Raw genomic sequence first — 17,101 nt, 5'->3', positions numbered from 1 at the left:
CAGAAGGGAAATGCAGGGAAAATATAACTACTGTATACTGAACTCAGAGTGTGTATAAGTGCAGAAGCACCAGTTATGTTGCCATGTAAGCACTACTTAGTTGCACGAAGGGGAAATAATATCTCAACCTTGGAAAGAAACAAATCTTCCAATGATTTGAAAATGTGTTTGTAGGACTAATTTGTGTATGCATGTGTATATATGTCAAACAAACAGTGAACTACTTGGTGTTTTAGGTCACAGTAGGCAGTCTTTCTTGGAACAGGAGGAACTCCAGTCCAAAGACAGTTTGTTCATTTCAAGGTTTATGTGGACAAATTCCTAACTATTCACCTTCTGGCAGCCCTCCAACTAGTGTCTGACACTTGCCTCATACCTGAATTGGCCTGGCTGTATACTAAGGAAATCTTGATCAGGAGATGCTTCTGTTTGAATGTTGGCAGCAAGACTGGTTTAGTAATATCTTTTCTTTTTTTTTTTTGTGGCGGGTCAACTGTATACTTGGAAGAGATGTCAGACAAACTTCGGGGCAGAACATATCTTTTCTCAGGTCAGGGAAAGGAGGAGATGTTAAATAGCAGGTAGAAAAATTACTTCTGTTTAACCCCACTATGTAAATGAAAATGGTCACTTAAAAAAGAAAGAGAGCAATAAATCTGTAGAGCAAAGAGAAATTATCAGAAGTAGTTAGAAATCCTCAAAGAACAAGTAACTTTTTTGCTCCAGAGGTTTATTGCCCTTTGCTTTTTTTCCCCAGGCCTGAGGAAAGGCATTTTGTGTCCCAAACTTATTTGACACTTCCCCAACCATACAGCTGGCCCAGTAAAAGATATTATCAAATAAACTTTGCTTTTCTCATGTTCCCTGTGCCCTCACAATTACAACAGCATTATTGCTAAATGCTGGCAGACATCTAGAATCAGAGGCCTAACATGGTCTGTATGACTGGCGTGCTTGTGCAGGATACAAGATCACTGGGGCACAATCTGAGGAGTTATACTCACACATGTCGTGGTTGCTCCCAAATTGGAAGGAACATAACCGTTTGACCAATGCAGTTATACGGCTTCTAGTTTGGAAGTGAATAGGCTGTCTCAACATAGTGCTGCCTTGAGCCATAATTGAAGCCCCCATGGTGCGCCCCCCACAGTGTCTGGCTGGGTCGGGAAAGAGGTGGGGGCAGAGGCCTCTGCTTCCCCACCCCCATAACAGCTGTCGGGGAGTGAGGCTGGAGAATGCAGCTGCGTTGGGCCAGTCATCAGGGGAGGAGACAGACCCCAAGGTGGACCCCCCCCAGTGGTTCTGGCAGGAGCGGCTGTCCTCTTCCCTCCATTCCCCAGCCTCCCAACCCCCCCAGCTCGGCTGACCGATGCAGGCAGGACACATAGCTGGGGCGCAGAGGCTTTATTGCCTCAGCTCTATAACAGTCCTGGGCAGACGAGTGTGAGCAGAGGCTAGCCCTCCCACCCTGCGAGGGAAGTTAGAGGGGAGCCACAAAGCATCCTGGGATGCCGGGGGACTGCAACCTAACTTGAGTCGGGAGGGGATCTGACACAGAGGTTCAATAAACTAGTCTAACCTAAACACGTTCAATCTCATACTATGTCCACCCAGGTCTATCTTAAACTGGGTTCTGCCGTTTTGAAACCGGCCTATGTGCACGGAACTTCTGTTCTGTTACCGGCTGTTTAGACCGGTTTCCAGTCACTTCTACCAGTTTATGTGTAACTTCTGTACCTAGCCTCCAGGTACAGTTTGGACCACTCCTTTCTTTTGTTCAAGCATCCAGTGACAGACTTCATAAGGCAAAGAAGCTGAAGGTAAACTGGGTCACTCAGGATGACGGGGGAGTTGAGACTCCACATCAGCTTTGAACTTGGGGCCAGACTTGCCACCTCATGGCTGATCTCACTCAAATAGAGCAAGGTAGGCCCTCTAGCAGGACCCAACTCTTTACCCCTTCCCTGTCACCTGAGTGGCCAGTCAGGGTCAGCTGACCCCCCTCCCCATATAAACGGCTGCGCAGCAACAGAAAGTGTCTGGGTAACACAGTTTAATATGACTCAAGATTGCTGTGCTGTTCCCTCCAGCATGCACTCTGTTCAATCTTCTGGCTTCTTGACCTGGTTTGCTCTCCAACGCTGCTCCCTCCTTAACCTCCTTGGGTTCATGACCTGGCTAATCCCTGAATTCTGCTTGCTCCTCCTGACATGGTCAGTACCTCAATTCTTGAGTGGCCCCCAGACCTGACTACCCACATCGTGGTATGCCGCTCCATTAACACACACTGTAGCCTGGAGAGCAAAAATTTCTTTGGTTACTTCAGCAAACAAGCCTCTCAGTTTCTAGTATTGCATCATGGCCCTTTCCAGATCACCTCTGCTATTTTTGTCTATTTTTCCACAGTGATAAGCTAGGCTGTGCAGCACCACGAAGAGATATTCCTTCTTATTAAGGTTTTTATCTGGTTGTAGGAAGCAAAGAATAGGCGTGTATCCCATTAATTGCCCCTGTGCACTGTAGACACTCAAATGCAAAGCAGTCACTCTCATGCGTTTCCTAACCCAGCAGCACCATTCTTGTGAACATCCTTTGTCTAATTAAACAGTTGTGCCTAGTACAATTTAACAAAATGGTAATAAGAGTTTTCTAATTTAAAACATGGAACAGATCTATATTTTTAAAAAATACATTGAATGTTCTTAAAACATATTTAATGCTTAGCTCAGAGAAACTCTTTGTAGCTAGAAAGGATGGTTTTTGTGATTCGACATTTCAGAAATGCATTTTAAAATGCATAATATAGATGATATCTGTAGCATCAAGACAGTTTTGTGATTTTGGTGGTTTAATTACTTCATGAGGTGATGGTTCTGGCATGTGAGGAATTTCACATTTGGGAATAACATTCCAACTGACATGTCATAGTATTGTGTGTAGGATGATTAAGCTGTTTCAATGAAGGAGAGTTCAAGAGACTGAAGAGTGTCTCTCAAAGGCACTTGAAAATTAATGACATAAGTCATTACAAAATAAATGCTAATTTTTTCCAGGTAATTGGGGGTGGGGGGGAGGGGACGTTTGAAGGCACCAAGTTGCATATAATGGAGGAAGTGTAGTAATCTTAATACAATTTGCTGCTAAAAATTGCTTTCAGAATAGCAAAGATTTACCAGAGATATTAGTTCCTAAGCATGTGATCAATTAGCCCATATATACCTCTGCTGTAATATAATCTATAGCTCTCTCCAAGCAGAATAAAGTAAGGCTTTTCAATGCACAAGCAAAATTGTAAGTAAAATCAGTGCATCCGGTCAAAGTTAATTCTGAGAGTGAAGGATTGTTAAGTACAGAATATGACCCACTTTTTATGGAACTTTCATATTTCTTTTGTTTTTTAATCTAGGAAACAAATCCCCTTGAAATCAGTGGAAATGTGTTCCCAGATATTACTGTTATAAAGAATAACTTGTACATGCAGGATTGCAGAATTAACAATCTTAATTTTAAATTGTTTGATCTTGATTGGTTTTAAAGTTGGAGTAACAACACTGCTTTTGCATATAATATACACATATTCATATTTGGACCCTTATCTTAATGAATGAAAGCAGTGCTGTAGGGAGCTCACTGAGGGCCTGAGATGGGGGTGGGAGGACTTGGCAGAAGTATGCTGGCCATAGTAGATGATGGGAGACACTGCAGCATGTGTGAGGGGAAGGGAAGCCTTACTTGGCTGGGGGGGCAGCAATGGCTGCTGCTGCTGCTACAGCTCAGTCATGGCCAGCTTCCTCAGAGTGGATCCTGGAGCCCCATTAGCCCCCCAACCCCATATGTACATATTGGGAGATGGGCTATCCGTACTTTGGCAAAAGTTCTGGGCAAGGAGAGGAACACCATGCTGGTTACTCCACTCACCTCTCAGCCCCACAATACATTGCTGCATGTGGCACTGCACTTCCCAGCTCCTGTGGCTAGGCAGGGCTAGTGTGTTGCTTGCTGTGCCGCTGCAAAGGCTCCTGGGGTGGGGTAGGAAGGTGATCACCATTCTACTGGCTCCACTTGCCCCCTGGCTCCCAAATACACTGATTGGTGCCGCACTGTGCTGCCCTGCTCATATGGCTGGGCAGGGACAGCACAGAGCTTCCCCTGCTGTGGCAAAGATTCCCACTAGGAGGAATCCTGGGACCTCCTCATACTTGGCACCTAGGGCAAGTGCCCCACTCACCCCACCCTGGTTAGGCTACTGAATGAAAGAGATGACCTGGCAGGTTGTTCTGTTTACCAGTATTCCTCAGTAAGTTCAGAACTGTTCATTACATATTCCTGAGTGCTTTGTCCAAGTCAGTTTAAAATACATTGTTTTAAATGTATCTTCTAGTCCTGATGATGATGATGATAACTACCCATAGATTTTTTTCTCATCAGTATTCAAAGAGTTTTACAAAGGTGGCTGGTATTCTCAGCTCCATTTTGCAAATGGAGAAACAAACACAGAAAAGTTAAGTGACTTGCATGAGGTGATTCAGCAGGCAGTGGGAGAGCAAGGAATCAAACTGAGCTCTGGCTTCTGCAGAACTATAATCCATGACAGCAGGTAATGTTTCTTAATATTCAGCCTAGAAAAGGTGTTAAAGTGGTATCTCTTAAATCTAATCATAATTTTTTATCATGCATCTCACTTTTAATCATTCTTGTATCAGCTTCTGCAAAATTCAAACCTCATCTCTCATTGAATTAAATCTGCAAGTCTCTTTCCTTGATTTTATCCCATATATTTTGCATGTAACTATTATGGATCTGTAACAGTGAGCTAGAAGGCTCCTGTTACTTGGGAAGTAGAGTCACAGGCAGAACTGGCTACAAGGAAAATAGCCAGCCAGGAGAAGTGGCAGAGGCTAGGAGGCTGGCTAGGAAGTGGCAGAGGCTATTCCAGAGCTGGTTACTCTGTGATAATCCAGCAGGACAGAAGCCTGCCTGGGAAGCACAGGCCCTATTGCAGCAGCAATAAGCTGTGCTGGAGGCTAGTCAGCAAGCCTCCTCACAGAACACCGGTGGCAGCTCAGGGAGCCAGATGACCAAATATATATAAACCCAGGGCCTGAGCCAGAGTATGAAGTCTAACTCTGGAGGTTGCAGTGGAAAGAGTTGCAGAGCAGGAGGGGCCAGGACAGCCCCTAGCTGGCACCAGTGCTGCTGTGCTGCAGAGGAATGTAACCCATGATAAGGGGAAGTCTGGTGGTATAGCCAGGTAGCCACTGGTTATGTTGTACCCAGAGCAGGTGAGCTGGTATTATAGCTGGAGGGCTTATTATTTTGTTGTAGCTTACCGGCGGTTTCTGGAAGGGACTGTGAGGGGTGGTGTGGAGGTCCTGTTAGTGACCCAGAGACACATAATTGCCTCGAATCCTGCTGAGGGTAGGCCCAAGAGGTAGCAAGAGAGCAGCAAGCCCAAGGCAGGGCAGAGCCTGGGGGCCAGGGGGCCCATGGACCCAGGGCAGGGCAGAACCAGAGCTCAACAGGGCAAGCCTGGGGCTGGGATGCAGAAGCCAGATCTAGCACAGTGGGCCAAGGCTTCTGGAACCAGCAAGAAAAAAGGGGCAGAGGCCAAGTGAGCCAAGACCCCCACAAGGGAGTGATCGGCCTGATTGGTACCATCTGCAGGGCATGGTCATGGTATAAAAGGCAGATGGAGCCATGTAACTAGACCTAAGGCAATGAGCATAGACACCTCTGATCACAAGAGGAGATCTGACTTGGGAAGCCCAGGGGCAGCCTCTGTTTCTAAAAGACAATAATACCAAGACATGGTGGAAGAGTGGAGGGAAGAGCACCCAAGAAAGACAAGCTAGGCAAGGACTGAGCGGCCACCTCTTGGAATGAGCTCATGCTACAAGATCACCCTAAAAAAAACCTCTTGGAAATCTCTTCTTTGTGTTTTATGGAGAGAAATATATAGATATTTAGTCAACTTGTACATTAATTCATAGGTATTTAGGATGAGAAGGGGTCTCCCTCCCAGCCCACTCGGTCTTGGTCTCTGTATTTGAAGCCAGAGATTACTAAAACTGTCCACACCAAATCCTCACACATTGGTACTACAAAGACACTAAATCAGAAACAACACTTCAGCTTGCCACATGTTTTTTTTTGTTTTTTTTACATCACCCCAGAGAGGAGAGCACTGCCAGTGCTCTCTCACTGCAGGGTTAAAGTCATTGCTCAGAGGAGTGTAGGGAGTGGGCCATACACCACATTACAGGCAGGCACAAAACCCTGCAGCCTTTTACAGTCTGAGCCTAAGGAAAAATTCTCTCTTGATCACAGATTTGCCAGGTGGCTCAAACCTGAGCAGAAGAGCAGATTTTCTAGCCACAGACCCAGGAATTTTTCTAGATATTAACAGCACACCCCAGTCAAAAATCCCAATTTTAACTATGGCCAATATCAATACTCTAAATAAAGGTGACTTCCCTACCCCTAGGAGTGAATAAAGTAGTAGTGAGGAGAAAAATATTTAATCCCAGATGACCCTCAAAATCCTTGAAGCATCTTCCACACTGTAAAAAAGTTAGCTCTCAACCCTAATGTGGCAGTTTCATTTATGTATCACATGCTGGTTGTTGAACCAAGAATTCATCCAAGAGTTCATGGATGAAATCCCATCCATGAACTCATTTAGTTTAATCATAAATCTTTTTAGGTGTGTTGCCCCTACTACTTGGCTTGGAAGATCATTCTGGAACTTGACTCCTCTGACAGTTACAAATCTAATCACCAGTCTAAATTTGTTTATAACTAGTTTGCAATCATTTGATTTTGTGGGGGTGTTATTCTTTACCTTTGGTACCTTAAAAATCTCTTCTTTTCCCCCTTGAATGAATTTATAAAATATAATCATTCCCTCTTGATCTTAGCTTTTGAAGCTGTACAAACAAAGGGTTTTTTTTAACAATTTACTTTCATAGGATGCTAGCTCTTGATTTTCTTAACCAGTATAGTAGCCCTTCTTTGTATATGTTCCAGTCCCTTTTGATTATTGATGACCAGAACCACACACAATATTCTAAATGGGATTTTATCAAGGCATTGTATATTGGTACTTTTACTCCCATATCTCTACTCAATGCAATCATATGGTATATTAGAAAATGTATATTAACTTTTTTCACAGCTCCAGCCCTTCAGCACTTCTGACTTTTTCTTATGACTATTTCAATGGATCCCTTAAGCATTTTGTTTCTCCTCTTGGAATTCATTCCAGATTTTCTGCATTTGTATGTCTGTTATTGTGGCTCAGAAAAATTAAGTTTTGTCTAGATATGGTTTGATCAGTGGCGTGCATACCATAGTATCATCTGCCAAGTCTATGACCAATGACTCCTATATATGAATCATAACATCATACTGGGTTTTCTGCCATTGTCTTCTTGGCACTGTAAAATCATATCTAACTTGCTATCATATTGGACCTCAATTACTACCTTCTAAGTAAACAATTCTTCTAAATTCTTCCCATTAGAATTTTGGACTAATATGTCCTAACTATTGTAATCTGCATTTATCTAGATTAAATAACACTATCTACTGCATACATTTCTATTCTGTGAGGCATCTGTACATCAACTGTTTGCCTAGAAGGGAATCTTTTGCAACTAGATGTCTTTCATTTAAATCAGTGTCAGAATAGAGTGGGAATTTGGAGTGTTTGGGCCTAAAAAACTGTTGTGTTTCCTGACTTTTATAACCCTTTATATAGGAGTAAACCTTACTTCTACAAATAGGATTTCTTGAATTAACATGGATTACTCTTGGGAGTAAAGGCTGCAGCATCTGGTCTTTTAGTTCACATTTAGAAAGCTATTTGCCCAATGACACATCACGTGGAACCAACATAACCATTTAAAGTAGCAAAGTAAACAGTCAGTCCATGCCGTAGTCAAGATAATCCTTCATTTCTGCAGTTTATCTGAGATCTGTCCTGCAGATCTAATGGGAGGATTTAGCTTTCCTTAAAGCCAATTATCACTGTATGTGCTTGAACTGAGAAGACCTCTTTTCACCTGTTTTTTCAGAACTGTTTTTCCTACAGGATTAATTTAGGGAGGCTGCTATACAGAGAAAGGAAACAATCTGCCAAAGGTTATTATTAGTAAAGTATTTTGTAAATGTTAATATTTTCCTAGTAGAGTACAGGATTGAGAGTCTAATACATTCAAAAGGTCTCCATTTGGTTCCCTAAGTCAGGGAATATGTCTTTTTTGAGTTTTCTCTCCCTGCTGTGGAGATTGCCTCTTGAGCCCACTGGGTTGGACAAGCCTATCCCTGTCCTGGGCCCTGTCTGTACTGCCAAAGCATCTGGGCACTGAAGTTGGGGACTGCTTAAGGATTTGAACCCAGGCCTTGGCAAGTAACAAGGACTGGCACTAAAGAGTGGCTCTCAAACATTGTGTCTTGCCCCTTTAATCTTGGGCTGAGCCCCACGGGAGAGTGGTCTTCCCATGTCTACTCCAGAAGGTACAATGAAGGGGAGGCTTAAAGCTGTGGTACCATGAGGCTCCTAGGTTCCTTCTCACTATCCCTGCCCTGTTTTTGGTTTGGGCTTGATGGGTTCCCCAGCCTAGGTTTGGGGTGGTGGCTTCTAAAGTTTACAGGATGAGGTGAAGAGCCCACATAATCATGGGCTATGATTAGCTGTGGCTGGTAGGACTCTCTGAGCTAGGGTTGGGTTTAGCTAGAGCTACATTTGCAGCTGATAGAGGTTACAGAACTATGGGTCTATGGGCTGATAGAGGTTGCAGAACTATGAACCCTAACTGGTCATAGTTAGGGATGTTGTTGATGCAGCTTCCTGGAACTGAGTTAGGTTGAGACCTGTCTCCAGTTCCTGCATTTGCAATGCTGGACTCCAAAATATAGGTGTACAGCTAGGAGCAACAAGGCAACAAAATACAGGTTTAGGCTTGCAGCTTCTTGGCTCATGGGGCTAGTGTTGGGATTAGCGAGGTAGGGTTAGGGTTGGGGATAATAGACACCCTGGGCTAAGAACTGGCCTATGACTGATAGAGCTCTCCCTACTATATCTGCATTTGGAATTAGTAGAACTCTGAAGGCTAGGATTAGGGCTACAGCTGCAAGAGCTTGCTGAGTTAGGGATGGAGCTGGTATGTAATCACAGGCTAGGGTTAGGACTGTGGGTGGTAGGGCTCTGAGTAGGGTTGCAGCTGCTAGAGTTTGCAGGGTTGAAGTTAGACAGAGTACCCCCAGCTGTAGTTAAGGTAACATCTGGTAGGGCTTTCCAGGTTATGATGTGGCTGCCTGCCTGTAGCGTGTGGTAAGGTTAGGGTTGCAAGTATGAGGCTTTGAAAGGACTGGGTTTGTAGGTGATATGGCAATCCAGTTTTGTTTTAGGATTGTGGTATATTGACTTGCTGGGCTACAGTTAGGGCTATAGTTGTTTGGAGTTGCACAGCTAAGGTTGGGTGAGGGTGATAGGGTTGTAGATAGTTGAGTTTGTAGAATCAGGAGGAGATCTGGTGCATAATCTTGGGTTAAATTTAGGATTGTTGCTGGTATGGCTATCTGATCTACTGTTAGATTTTGGAGCTTTGAGTGAGGCTGCAGATGCTAATGCTTGCAGAGTTTCTGCAAGGGCTTGGTCTGTAGAGCACCACATGCAGCCACAGTCCTGCATGGTATGGACTTGGTTGCCTTTCCATTTCTACCCCACCCCTATCTTTTGGAGCCCTCAGAGCTGCAACCCAAACCCTAAATAACCCTAGTCTGGAATATTCTGCCAGTTACATCCTTAATTAAGAATGTAAGAATATTCCAGGCTAGGGTTATTTAGGGTTTGGGTTGCAGCTCTGAGGGCTCCAAGAGGTAGGGGTGGGGTAGAGATGGAAAGGCAACCAAGTCCATACTTAGGAAAGTGGCTGCTTGGCTTATGGGGCTAAGGTTAGGTTTAGAGTTAGTTACAGTTTCAGGGGTCTCAGACCTAGGGCCAGAGGTGGAGTTGATGGCACCCTAGAATCAGAACTGGGAAGCAGTTATACGGCTCTGAGACTACAGTTATGTCTAAACTGCCAGAGGTCTCCATTTTAGAGTTAGGGATGCAATTGCAAGGCCTCACAGAAGTAGAGTAAAGGATGGGGCTGGGAGGTCAAATAGTGTCTCCTAAGGATTGTGGCCATTTTATTCTGGGGCTATGGTTAGGTTTGGATTTGGGGTGTTGGCTAAGCTTTGGCTTGTAGCTGCTACAGGCTGCAGAGCTAGGGTTAGGGCTGGTATGAAACCCTGACCTAGGCTGAGCATTGTGGGTAGTCTCCTCTTCCTCTGGCAGTCCATCACAGTTGAGGATGATTGTCTTCCATGATTGTCTTATCTGTGTGTCCAAAGATGACTGATGGGGCCTATCCAGGATTGACAGACTCCACTGCAGCTCAGACATGTTTCCATGTAGGATGGTGGTGCTGGATTTTTTTATTTGGCCTGTGACATGCTGTTTCTGCCACTCCCACGTTTCCATATCCTGCTGTTGTTGTGAGGTTTCAAAGTACTGAGATCTCTGCAATAGATTCTTCCTCCATTTGTGCTGGTCCTGGGCAATAGTCTCCCATGAGCTGACATCGATACTGCATTTTTTAAAGTTGGTTTTGAAGATGTCCCTGAAGTACTTTCTCTGCCCTCCCCTTAAGCATATGCTTGGCTGAGGTGGTAGAATAAAACTTGCTTTGGGAGTCTGGAGTCAGACATCCAGATGACATGGCCTGCTGAAAGAAATTAATATCAGATGATTATTGACTCAATACTTGTGGTGTTTGCTTGCAGGACGATGCTAACATCAGTGCATCTCTCTTCCTATTGGATTCAGAGGATCTTCCGCAGGCAGCATTGATGATACTTCTCCAATAACTTCAGATATCTCTTGTACGTTGTCCATGACTTGACTGTGTCACAAGGTGGGGATCTTGACTGCTTGATAAACCATGAGCGTAGTTTCTGATCTGATGTTGCAATCTTTAAACACCCAGTTCTTCAGGTGTCCAAAAGCTGCACTTGCACATCTGAGGCGATGTTGGATTTCTTTAGTGTCAGCCTTCTATGAGAGATGGCTTCCAAACATAGGCGACACGTAGGGGGGGCATGTGCCCCCCCCACCTGAGATTGGTGGCCCCCGCCGGTCTGTGGGTGGTCCCCACTTGCGACCACTTCCAGTGGTGGTGGGCAGTCCCCCCAAGTCTTGGAAGGCACCACTCCTTTTCTTCCAAGGTATGGAAAATACTCAACGTTCTCCAGAATCTCACCATGGATCTGGTTTACCAGAGCTGGGGACTATTCATTAGGAGCTTGTTGGTGGAGGACCTTAGTCTGCCAAATGTTAAGCGTCAGTCCTACTTTCTTGTATGCCTCGGTAAAGACATTTGATGATTTCCTGAAGGTCTGCTTCTGAGTGAGTGTGAACTACAGCATCATCCACGTGGGTAGTGCAGCTCTCCAGGTACAGGTTATGGTTGGGACCAGAGTTATGTTCAGAGCTGGTAAAGTTTTGCAAGCTAAGGTAAGGGGACAGGGGTAGTTAGGGTTAATGCAGGTTTGCTCAGGGCTGTGTTTAGACTGTTAGTTGTCCCATTATTAGAGTTTACAGGTGCAGCTTCTTCAAGTTTTTAGATATAGAGTAAATGGAGTTTTGCTTCTAGGCTGAACCAGGGTTATGGATCTACAAATCTTTGTGGACTCATGGATCTTTTTATGATTACTTCCAGTAGTCCATTGTGAAAGATGCCTCTAGATTTAAATGTAAAATGAGGACCTTTATAATAAGGCCTTTTGGGAGGAGGAGTAAGGGAACCCTTTTGTGCTTATTAAGAGCAAATGATGGTGGCTTGAGTAGGAGTATATAGTTTTTGGATAAAGCAGTCACAGTGAGTTACTACAGTTTTTAGTATTGTGAATCAGAAACCATATTATATGAATTGTATTGTTACATGAGTTTTTTATATTTCCCCTGTAATTTTAGAGAGGAAGTTGTTTTCTCTACCTTGGAGAGCTTACACAAATGCAGGAAATATCCCAGTGTATGTGAATTACCCATGTTGAAAAGTAGAGAAAAGAGGTTTTATTTGTAAGAGACTAAGAAAGTAGAGTAATGATATGAGAGTCTGTTTCAAGCATAAGGGGTAATAGTGGATGGGAATAAAGGTATAAAGGAAGGAAGGAATAAAGTAAGAGCATATGATGTACTATGACTAAATGAAACCCAGCTATATGTTGGGGTATGGTTCTATACAGTATTTTAAATGGAGGAGACAAAGATACCTTTTTTCTTTGGTATAAGTCTGATGATTATGGGAGGACAGAATTCAGTTCTGAACTAGAAACCAGAGTATATGGAGGGACAAAAGTTGGAAGGTGAACCTATTGCAAACTCATTTTATGTTGCACAATTTCTCTGTTTTTCCTTCATCTTTTTCTGTTAAGTGAGTTAGCCATTTTTTTGCAACTTAGTCTGCTACTCAGACTGGTTTATGAAAGATTGCAGATGCCACAAAGAGCTGTTACTTTGGCAACAGAAATCAGCAGAGAATTCTCTCAGTGTGTACACTTGGTTAGTAACCAAAAGCATTTACTAGAAATGCTTTATCCATGTTTATTTGACCTTGGAGTTGGAGATCCAACAGATTAGGCTGCAAAAGGAGTAACATGTTCCCTCTCATCTCTTCCATAGTTAGAACACTTCAAACAGTAGAAATGGTTTTAATATTCAGTTAAGGCGAGGAAAAATGTTTGACACAAGGATTCTATAGCAGCTAAGATGACAGTTGATTTGAAAGAAGATAAGCAGACAGAAATCAATTTTAAGCAAACTAAAGATGCACATGCTTTGGGGAACTGGAAAATGTATAAAAGAAAAGGAGTATGATGTCCTAGAAGAATCCATGTTCTGGGACTAAGTGAGACGAGGATTCCGTTTGGTTACACTTGGGTAAACCAAGAGTGCTCCATGGAAGCCATTTATGTGACCCTAGATTGACACTGATGTAACTGAAATTAGTATCTGACTTTGAGTGCCCTAGCTTACTAAAACCAAACAGTCCAAGATCCAACAGAATTTGTCACTGGGAATGAAAGGCTGCTTTAGAATAAGAAATGATGATAATTCAAATTAACAGATGTAAGGAGGTCTAGATAAAATGCCATTAAAATAACACTAATTTGACATATTTGGGACAAGGTGAGAAGCTGTTAGTTCCCTGCCAAAAATCACATACAATGGGAATCAAGAACTTCTTACAGAGAGTATAATTAGCAACTTATAAACATTAAAATTGAGACTGCTTTGCATTGTTCTACATGAACTAACCTTAGAACTAGATTACACATCCCACAGTGATATTACAAGTTTTCACTGTACAGTACTGGGTGAAACCATTGATACATAGAGAGCCACTTTATAAGGACAGTTTGTCAGGTTCTCTTTAAATTTGCTTTAAAAAAACAATGTTTTATTTGCAGACAAATTCGTGTGGACATCAGAACTGTAAGCAAGAACAAAGATACTTGTATATATTTACTTGATCATCTAAAATACTAGGCAGATGCATAAATACCTTGAAATAATTCTACCCATCTTTCTTACGTGAGCCTTTGGGACCACTTTACTATAAAATAATAAGTGACATTTTCAGTTGAAAGGGGAAGAATAAAATATCAATATCTTTTAGAGCAGGGGTTTTCAACCTTTTTAAACAAGTGTATCCCTTCTCTCAAATTTCCAGCTCAGGTATCCCTCTATATTTTTTTCTTGTGTTTAAGGGTGGGGAATTGAGGCCCCTGCAGCGAGCGAGGGAGTGGGGCTGCGGCTGCATAGATGGGGCAGAGTGTGGGATGGAGCTACAAGCGCCTTGTCTAGGGGGCATGGGGAGGGGGTTGCAGCTTCCACCAGTGCACGCACCCCGGGACAGCATAGGGGTGTGTGCCCATGGATTTGTGTGTGGGGCAAGGGCAGTCTGGCCCAGCGGTGGGGAGAAGGAGTGGGGCTGGGGCAGGGGCTGCCCAGCTGGGGTGAGACATAGGACTGACGTGTGTAGGGGGGGGCGGCTCCCGCTGCTATGCACACCCCCGGGAGGGAATGGGGGTGTGTGCCCCTGGATCTGTGAGGGGGAGGATGGGTTGCCAGTGCCGGGCTGTTCCTGGCGGAGGCTGAGCCATGCTGTGCTTGGGGTATGCAGCGGTGGTGCTGGGAGGGGGCTACAGTGAATTTTGGAGTGGCTGCAGGCCCCTGTATTCTCTTCCCTGCATTGCCACCACCCACCCTGAGTGCAGCCCAGCCCCAGCCATGAAGAGTCCAGCCGGCAGCCCTGGCCCCAGCCCACAGTGGCATCCCACCTTGCCCCACAGTGGGGTGTCTACCCCCGGATCTCTTGGGGTTCATGCAGTGGTGGGAGCTGCCCCTGGACACCCAGTCTGGGACCCTGCCATGGCTGGGCAGCCCCTGCCCCTGCCCCAACCCCACTCCCTCCCCCACCTCTGGGGCCTTGATCCGCCCCCTTCGTCCTGCCCTGGCCCCTTCCCTCACAAGTACTTACCAGCCAGACCCAGCTGCTCTCCTGGCTGCCTGCATGCTGTGCTGCAGTTGTGCGCATACATGCAGCATTAATCTGCCACATTAGGTCTAAGTACTCACTAGGACCTTTTTAAGTACCCCTAGGGGTGCGCGTACCCCCAGTTGACAAACCACTGTTTTAGAGTAAGAAATTTCTAATGAATGTTACTACTAAATCCACTTTAAGCCAGAACTGTGTCCTTTTCCTGTGTACCAAGAACATGTAGAAGGTAGTAAAAATAAAGTCTGGGTAAACTGTTAATGAAAAAGTTTACCATTAGTTGTAGTAAATAAGGACTCTTCAATGGCCTGTGTTCAGAACTCAGGAATCTGTGACCCACAAAGAGGAGTAAATGTAGTAGTAGTTTAAGTTGTATAGGTGTAACTATCAATGGAAGGTAATGTGCACACTTTAATATGATGGTGTATGCAGTAGATATAATTTACTGATATAGATCTATATTATTCTGGGATCAAATTCAGCAACTGAGATAAGTACATCCAGCTTCTACTCAAGTAATTGGGAGCAGTCTGTTTTCACAACATTAGAATCAGCCCACATAACAGTCGAGGCAGTAGGATGCAAATCACATGTCTGGAGTGGGGCAAGGAGAGCAGTATTTCAGATTTACTGTCACTCTCTCTGAATATTTTTGCTACTGTACCCCCTACTTCAGGCTGTGTTAATACAAAAAGGCTGAGACTAGTTTGTCATGCATACTAATGCGTAATGTAAACCTCCTAGTATGTCAATTATTGAATTTTGCCCAGGAACTGTGTTTTTTAAAAAAAATTTGCAATATAAGCAAATTAGTTGAGCGCAGCATTTATATGAATTTTTAAAATATAGGACTCTTGCATTATTTTATTTATGGACAGTTTCACCATAAAGTGTCTGGTATGTTAAAGACATCTTGCATAATATTCAAACCTGATTACTTGCATGTAATTGTACCTTCTAAATCTGATACAATCTTAAATCTGGATTTTTATGTCCATATACAAAAAGTATAATCCACTTAGTGTTATAAATGAACTAGTTCTGAGCTGGGTTTGCATTCCCAAGTAGAAATGTTTTTTAACTAGAATATATATATTGGACCACCCAGATTTTGGTCTCTTCATGTAGAGATGAAAAATAGTGCCAAGCAATTTATAGATGGTTTTATTGAATCACTAACCTCTACTACTTAGATTTCTACCATTATTAGCATGTTCACAATAATCCTGGCAATAGTTACATAAGAGCAGTTACTGTGTGTACCTAGAAAAGGGTTCATCATAGTTCAGCACTGAAAGCTAGTCAAATGATGGCCAAAGACAATAGCTAGTTAAAACTAGTGTGTCCTCGTAGTGAAGAACGGCATACTGCATTAGTAGAAGTGTTGCCGGCAGTGAGGGAAGTGGCTCTTCCCCTTTTCAGCACTGGTGAGGCTACATCTGGAGTACTGTGTCCAGTTTTGGGCTCCTCAGTACAGAAAGGATATGGCTAAACTGGAGAGCCCAGTGGAGGGCAAGCAAAATGGTTAGGGGACTTGGGGCATATGATTTACAAGGAGAGACTGAGGGAGCTTGGCTTGTTAATCTGGAGAAGACTGAGAGGAGATCTAATAGCAGCCTTCAACTCCCTGAAGGGGGTTTGAAAGAGGATGGAGGTAGACTGTTCTCAGTGGTGGCAGATGAGAACAAGGAGCAATGGTCTCAAGTTGCAGCAAGGGAAGTTTAGGTTGCATATTAGGAAAACCTTCTCACCAGGAGGGTAGTAAAACAAGTGAAACAAGCTACCCAGAGAGGTGATGGAAGCTCTATCCTTGGAGGCTCTTAAGACCCAGCTGGACAAAGCCTTTGGCTGGGATGGTCTAGTTGGGGATGGGCCTGCTTTGAGCAGGGCTGGATTAGATGTGACCTCCTGAGGTCCCTTCCAACCCTCACTTTCAATGACTTATTTCATAGAATTATATAACAACAGTGGCCAGCTGAGGGCCCTGCTGCAACGAAAGCTGGCTAGAAACCTGCTCTTGAGTTGTTCCAGCTTTTCAAGCACTCCCTTCGTAGAGGGTTGGGCTGGACAGTCATTTTTTCCGTTGTGATGATCATTTGCAGGTGTGGCTGCTCGAAATTTATTGTGGGACTGCCCCGAGAATGGCACAATGTCCGCAGCGTGTAGCGGGGGCCAGAAAAACTCCCCAGAACGTGATTTTTTTAAAAAAAATTTGTAAGCAAGGACGGGCTGCACCGCGAGGACGTGGCGGGAGAGGGTTGGGCTGGACAGTCATTTTTTCCGTTGTGATGATCATTTGCAGGTGTGGCTGCTCGAAATTTATTGTGGGACTGCCCCGAGAATGGCACAATGTCCGCAGCGTGTAGCGGGGGCCAGAAAAACTCCCCAGAACGTGATTTTTTTAAAAAAAATTTGTAAGCAAGGACGGGCTGCACCGCGAGGACGTGGCGGGAGCTGGGTGCCTCCGGGGCGCGCGGCCCGCCGGTCGCCATGGC

The sequence above is a fragment of the Alligator sinensis genome, unplaced genomic scaffold (assembly GCF_000455745.1).
Source record: "Alligator sinensis unplaced genomic scaffold, ASM45574v1 scaffold351_1, whole genome shotgun sequence".
NCBI classification, from domain to species: domain Eukaryota; kingdom Metazoa; phylum Chordata; order Crocodylia; family Alligatoridae; genus Alligator; species Alligator sinensis.
This window is presented reverse-complemented; position numbering follows the sequence as displayed.